A 7,503-nucleotide genomic window follows, 5' to 3' on the forward strand; every position below is an offset into this window, starting at 1 on the left:
TTTAAAAACAGCAAAAAATATCCACTTCCCTTTCCATTACTTATAAGGAGTCTTGAAGTTTAAATCTCCTCAGTGTGATAGATATGCTTGCTTTGGTCTGCTTAGCTCTTGGAAGTCCAGGGGCTCCAGGTTGCTGGCCCCATGCTGCCCGGAGTCTCTAGCGACAACTCTGTCCACCATTAGGGAATTTTTCCCTGAGAAACCCCTGTAACATTTCACGAACCCCAGTTTGGGAACCACTGATCTATAGTGACTGGCCATGCATGAATGGGGGAAGTAAGCATCACCTTTTCAAGGGGTGCAGTAAGTTACAGCCACTCCCCACTCCAAATACATACTCCCTGGAACAAGAGAGGAGCAGGGGAAGAATTATGTATCAGAAGGTTTCTCTGGGACTACACCTAGGATGATGCTGTTTACACACTAACCTTGGTCAGGGATAAAGACATAACCTAAGCTTGACTGCCAAGTCAGTATCATTTTTTCCAAAATAGAACAGCTGTTATTCAGAATACATGTTGTTATAGCTGAGAGGAAAATGTTTGTCCGTAAAACATCTAGTACATTTTGACTCTTTTTTAATACTGAATTTCAAATGATCTGGCTAACAAAGAAGTTCCTACAGAAAAGGAAGAGGCTTGTAGCACATAAATTGGACATCTTTGCCTGCCTCTTAGTCGAAATATGGACATGAAGAAATTGTGGGTGAATGTTAAGGCTCTTTCCTCTCCATGCCCATGTAATAATTCAGACCTAAGTCTAAAATAAAAGATAAAAATAGAAATAAATACAAAACTGAGAAAAGGTTGAGTATAGTAAGTTTCCGCACAATTCAGCAGGCTGAATCTTGCTAGTTTGTGGCAGTTCTTTTTTTCCATGAAGATCATTCTATTAATAAATTAAGTGGAATATATTCTACTAAAAAGCACTCTTTGTTCTCTAACTTTCTATGCTCTCTACTTGGTTATTTTTTTTTAATGTTATATTTCCAGGGCTGTAATACAGTAACATTCTTATAACATAATTTGTCACCGCTATACAGACAACGCCAAAGCATGTTATAACACAGTCAGGATATTACCATGTTTTAACAGATCGCCCCACATGGTAAAATTAATTATATAGGCAGGTTGTAACATAAGTCCATAACTTGGTTTGGTCATGTCCATGCAAGCAAGACCAAACTATTTTATATCAGAATTCACAATCCTTCTACATGATAACATTTTTTGTGTAGGTGGGCTTTCTTACCCTCTGTAATAAGTTTATTTATTTGTAAAATTAGCATATTATTTCCAGAGATACTGTTAAGCTTAATTTGTGTTTTTAATGTGCTTTGTGATCCTTGGATGAGGAATGTTAAATAGCTGCATTTTATTATATTGTTGCTGTCGTAACAGAGGAGTATAAATTTAATTCAGCAGCATAAGTAATGTTTGTGGTTCCCATAAAACTTTGTAATGGATGACCTCAGTATGAAAAAGTCCTGCTTCTAATCCTGTTCTGTTACACCTCTACCTCGATATAATGCTGTCCTCGGGAGCCAAAAAATCTTACTGCGTTATAGGTGAAACCACATTATATCGAACTTGCTTTGATCCACTGGAGTGCGCAGCCCCCGGAGCGCTGCTTTACCGCGTAATATCCAAATTCGTGTTATATCGGGTCATGGTATATCAGGGTAGACGTGTATCTCTATTTGGGGGATAGATTATGCCCTGGCCTTTCTCCACCTTGCAGTAAGGAAAGACAGAGAGAGAGAGTAAAGAGTCCCCTCCACCAGCACCCTTGGCACAACACAGGAATACGAATGGGAATTAAATCCTACAATCACATCTCACCTATTCTCCCTTTGGGGCTCTCCTTCGATAGATCTATTCGCTGCAGCAAAGAACTGCAAATGCCAATGATTTTGCTGCAGAACAGGACTTGGGACAGGCTCCCTGGGAGAGGCATTCCTGCTCCCATGGAACAGGACACTCATGAATGCATTCCCACCGATTCCTTTAATACACCGAGTTCTCCACAAGTTTAGGGATGTCAAGGCCAAGGTAATACGTATCGCCCCGGCATACGCCAGACAGAACTAGTATCCTTACCTCAACCCTAGCTCCAAGTGCCCTACCCATAGGAACCCTAACCCTACCTCCAAGTACCCTATCCTTACGAACCCTAACCCTAGCTCCAAGTACCCTACCCTTAGGAACCCTAACCCTAGGGAGGGAAGCCCTACTCATAGGAACCCTAACCCTAGCTCCAAATGCCCTACCCATAGAAACCCTAACCCTAGGGTGAGGAGCCCAACCCATAGGAAACCTAACCCTAGACCCAAGCGCCCAACCCTTAGGAACCCTAACCCTAGCTCCAAATGCCCTACCCATAGAAACCCTAACCCTAGGGTGGGGAGTCCAACCCATAGGAACCCTAACCCTAGCTCCAAGTGCCCTACCCATGGGAATCCTAACCCTAGCCCCAAGTGCCCTACACATAGGAACCCTAACCCTAGGGCGGGAAGCCCTACCCATAGGAACCCTAAATCTAGCTCCAAGAGCCCTACCCATACGAACCCTAACCCTAGCTTCAAGTGTTCTAACCTTAGGAACCCTAACCCGAGCTACAAATGCCCTACCCATAAGAATCCTAACCCTAGCTCCAAGTACCCTACCCTTAAGAACCCTAACCCTAGAATGGGTTAGGGTCGGGAAGTCCTACCCATAGGAATCCTATCCCTAGCTCCAAGTGCCCTACCCATAGGAACTCTAACACTAAAGCGGGGCACCATAACCATAGGAACCCTAACTCTAATTTCAAGTGCCCAACCCATAGGTTGCCTAACAGTACTTACTGCCTAACAGTAAGGCGGGGCGCCCTACCCATAGGAAACCTAACCCTAGCTCCAAGTGCCCAACCCTTAGGAACCCTAACCCTAGCTCCAAATGCCCTACCCATAGGAACCCTAACCCTAGCTCCAAGTGCCCGTCCCTTAGGAACCCTAAAGCTAGAGTGGGAAGCCCTACCCATAGGAACCATAACCCTAACTCCAAGTGCCCTACCCATACGAACCATAACCCTAGCTCAAAATGCCCTACCCATAGGAACCCTAACCCTAGGGCGGGAAACCGTACCCAAAGGAACCCTAACCCTAGCTCCAAGTGCCCTACCCAGAGGAACCCTAACCCTAGAGCGGCAAGCCCTAACCATAGGAACCCTAACCCTAGGTCCAAGTGCCCGACCCATAGGAACCCTAACCCTAGAGCGGCAAGCACTAACCATAGGAACCCTAACCCTAGGTCCAAGTGCCCGACCATTAGGAACCCTAAACCTAGGGTGGGAAGCCCTTCCCATAGGAACCCTAACCCTAGCTGCAAGTGCCCTATCCATAGGAACCCTAACCCTAGATCCAAGTGCCCTACCCATAGGAACCCTAACCCTAGGGCAGGGCGCCCTAACAATAGGAACCCTAACCCAAGCTCCAAGAGCCCTTCTCTTAGGAACCCTATCCCTAGGGCAGCGATCCCTACCCAAAGGAACCCTAACCCTAGCTCCAAGTCCCCTAAGCTTAGGAGCCCTAACCTTAGGGCGGGAAGCTCTACCCATAGGAAATGTAACCCTAGCGCCAAGTGCCCTACTCTTAGGAACAGGAACCTTAGAGCAGGAACCCCTACCCATAGGAACCCTAACCTTAGGGCGGTGAGCCCTATCCATAGGAACCCTAACCCTAGCTCCAAATGCCGAACCCTTAGGAACCCTAATCCGAGTTCCAAGTGCCCGTCCCTTAGGAACCCTAAACGTAGGGTGGGAAGCCCTACCCATAGGAATCATAACCCTAGCTCCAATTGCTCTACCCATAGGAACCCTAACCCTAGCTCCAAGTGCCCGTCCCTTAGCAACCCTAACCCTAGGGCAGGGCTCCCTACCGATAGGAACCCTAACCCTAGCTCCAACTGCCCTACCCATTGGAACCCTAACCCTAGCTCCAAGTGCCCTACCCAAAGGAACCCTAACCCTAGCTCCAAATGCCCTACCCAAAGGAACCCTAACCCTAGCTCCAAGTGTTCTACCCTTAGGAACCCTAACCCAAGCTCCAAATGTCCTACGCATAAGAACCCTAACCCTAGCTCCATGTACCCTACTCTTAAGAACCCTAACCTTAGGGCGGCAAGCCCTACCCATAGGAACCCTAACCCTAGCTCCAAATGCGCTACCCATAAGAATCCTAACCGTAGCTCCAAGTACCTTACCCTTAGGAACCCTAACCCTAGGGTGGGGCGCCCTGCACATAGGAACCCTAACCCTAGGGAGGGGAGTCCTAACCTGAGGAACCCTAACCCTAGGGCGGGAAGCCTTACCCATAGTAACCCTAACCCTAGTTCCAAGTGCCCAACCCTTAGGAACCCTAACCCTAAGGCGGGAAGCCGGACCCAAAGGAACCCTAACCCTAGCTCCAAGTGCCCTACCCTTAGGAACCCTAACGCTAGCTCCAAGAGCCCTACCCATAGGAACCCTAACCCTAGTTCCAAGTGCCCAACCCTTAGGAACCCTAACCCTAGGGTGGGGCGCCCTACACATAGGAACCCTAAACCTAGGGTGGCAAGCCCTTCCCATAGGAACCCTAACCCTAGCTGCAAGTGCCCTACCCACAGGAACCCTAACCCTAGGGCAGGGCCCTCCTAACTATAGGAACCCTAACCAAAGCTCCAACTGCCCTTCTCTTAGGAACCCTAACCCTAGGGCGGGGCGCCCTAACTATAGGAACCCTAACCCTAGCTCCAAGTCCCCTACCCTTAGGAACCCTAAACCTAGGGCGGGAAGCCCTTCCCATAGGAACCCTAACCCTAGCTCCAAGAGCCCTATCCATAGGAACCGTAACCCTAACTCCAAGTTTCCTACCCATAGGAACCCTAACCCTAGCTCCAAGTGTCCTACCCATAGGAACCTTAACCCGAGCTCCAAATGCTCTACCCATAGGAAACCTAACCCTAGTTCCAAATGCCCAACCCATGAGAACCCTAACCGTAGATCCAAGTGCCCTACCCATAGGAACCCTAACCCTAACTCCAGGTGCCCTACACGTAGGAACCATAACCCTAGCTCCAAATGCCCTACCCATGAGAACCCTAACCATAGCTCCAAGTGCCCTACCCTTAGGAACCCTAACCCAAAGTCTGGAAGCCATACCCATAGGAACCCTATCCCTAGCTTCCAGTGCCCTACCCAGAGTAACCCTAACCCTAGCTCCAAATGCCCTACTGATAGGAACCGTAACCCTAGGGCGGAGAGTCCTACCCAAAGGAACCCTAACCCTAGCTCCAAATGCCCTACCCATAGGAACCCTAATGCTAGCTCCAAGTGCCCTAGCCTTAGGAACCCTAACCCTAGCTCCAAATGCCCGTCTCTTAGGAACCCTAACCCTAGGGCGGGGCTCCCTACCCGTAGGAACCCTAACCCTAGCTCCAAGTGCCCTACCCATAGGAACCCTAACCCTAGCTCCAAATCTCCTACCCTTAGGAACTCTAACCCCAGCTCCAAATGCCCTACCCATAGGAACCCTAACTCTAGGGCGGGGAGCCCTATCCATAGGAACCCTAACTCTAGCTCCAAATGCCCTACCCATAGGAACCCTAATGCTAGCTCCAAGTGCCCTAGCCTTAGGAACCCTAACCCTAGGAAGGGTAGCCCTATCCTTAGGAACCATAAGCCTACCTCCAAGTGCCCTACCCATAGGAATGCTAACCCTAGCTGCAAGTGCCCTACCTATAGGAACCCTAACCCTAGCTCCAAATGCCCAACCCTTAGGAACCCTAACCCTAGCTCCAAATTCCCTACCCATAGGAACCCTAATCCGAGCTCCAAGTGCCCGTCCCTTAGGAACCCTAAACGTAGGGTGGGAAGCCCTACCCATAGGAACCCTAACCCTAGCTCCAAATGCCCTACCCAAAGGAACCCTAACCCTAGCTCCAAGTACACTTCCCTTAGCAACCCTAACCCTAGGGCGGGGCTCCCTACCCATAGGAACCCTAACCCTAGCTCCAAATGCCCAACCCTTAGGAACCCTAACCCTAGCTCCAAATTCCCTACCCTTAGGAACCCTAACCCTAGCTCCAAGTGCCCGTCTCCTAGGAACCCTAACCCTAGGGTAGAAAGCCCTAGCCATAGGAACCCTAACCCTAGCTCCAAGTGCCCTACCCATAGGAACCCTAACCCTAGCTCCAAGTGTCCTACCCAAAGGAACCCTAACCCTAGCTCCAAGTATCCTTCCCTTAGCAACCCTAACCCTAGGGCAGGGCTCCCTACCCATAGGAACCCTAAACCTAGCGCCAAGTGCCCTACCCTTAGGAACCCTAACCCTAGCTCCAAGTGCCCGTCTCTTAGGAACCCTAACCCTAGGGTAGAAAGCCCTACCCATAGGAACCCTAACCCTACCTCCAGGTGCCCTACCTTTAGGAACCCTAACCCTAGCTCCAAGTGCCCTACCCATAGGAACCCCAACCCTAGCTCCAAGTGCCCTAACCTTGGGAACCCTAACTGTAGGGTGGGGCACCCTACCCATAGGATCCCTAAGCCTAGCTCTAAGTGCCCATCCCTTAGGAACCGTAACCCTAGCTCCAATTACCTTACTGTTAGGAACCCTAACCGTAGGGTGGGAAGCCCTACCCATTGGAACCCTAACTCTAGCTCCAGGTGCCCTACTCTTAGAAACCCTAACCCTAGGGTGGGAAGCCATACCCAGAGGAACCCTAACCCTAGCTCCAAGTGCCCTACCCATAGGAACGCTAACCCTAGCTCCAAGTGCCCTAACCATAGGAACCCTAACCCTAGTGCGAGGTGCCCTACCCATAGAAACCCTATCCCTAGCTCCAAGTGCCCTACCCATAGGAACACTCACCCTAGGGCACGGCGCCCTACCCATAGGAACCCTACCTGCTTCGCATGTCGATCTGCCCTCCAATAACTCTCCCGATGATACCGGACCTTCTCTCCCAGTCTGAGTGAGGGCTGCATCCTCCATCCACAACTGGAGAAACTTCATCTGACAGCCTGGATCCTCCTTCATTCCAATTGCACGAAACTAGCCTGTTTGGAGCAAGTCAGACACGTGTTATTACACAGTAGACGCGACTCTACCCGCAATACTTACCTCCAAAAGTGGAAACAATTCTCGATGTGGTGCTTACAGAAAACCCTCAGACCCAGCACACACCCCTTTCCGATATCCTAAACTACATTTTAGAACTCAAAAACAAAGGTCTATCACTCAGCTCCATCAGAGTTTATCTCGCAGCAATCAGTGCCTTCCACGAGAAACTGGATGGCTCCTCTGTCTTCACACACCCTACTACAAAATGCTTTCTTGCTAGACTCCAAAACCTCTACCCTGAAGTCTACCACCCCCCTCCCGCCTCCCTTCCCACACACACACCTGGAATTTGAACCTTGTCCTTAGAGGCCTCATGAGACCTGCCTTTGAACCAACAGCCAACTCTTCTTTACTCCACATGTCCA

General features: G+C 49.7%; 1 long non-coding RNA gene across 1 annotated transcript; it reads right to left on the reverse strand.

The window, feature by feature from the left end:
* Nucleotides 1-614: 614 nt before the first annotated feature.
* Nucleotides 615-7,503, reverse strand: LOC120373813. Its single transcript, XR_005585739.1, has 3 exons — nt 7,421-7,503; nt 6,922-7,074; nt 615-759 (listed from the first exon to the last, which is right to left on the reverse strand). It is a non-coding gene; the product is annotated as an uncharacterized LOC120373813 (long non-coding RNA).

Source organism: Mauremys reevesii, linkage group 10 (genome assembly GCF_016161935.1).
Source record: "Mauremys reevesii isolate NIE-2019 linkage group 10, ASM1616193v1, whole genome shotgun sequence".
NCBI classification, from domain to species: Eukaryota; Metazoa; Chordata; order Testudines; family Geoemydidae; genus Mauremys; species Mauremys reevesii.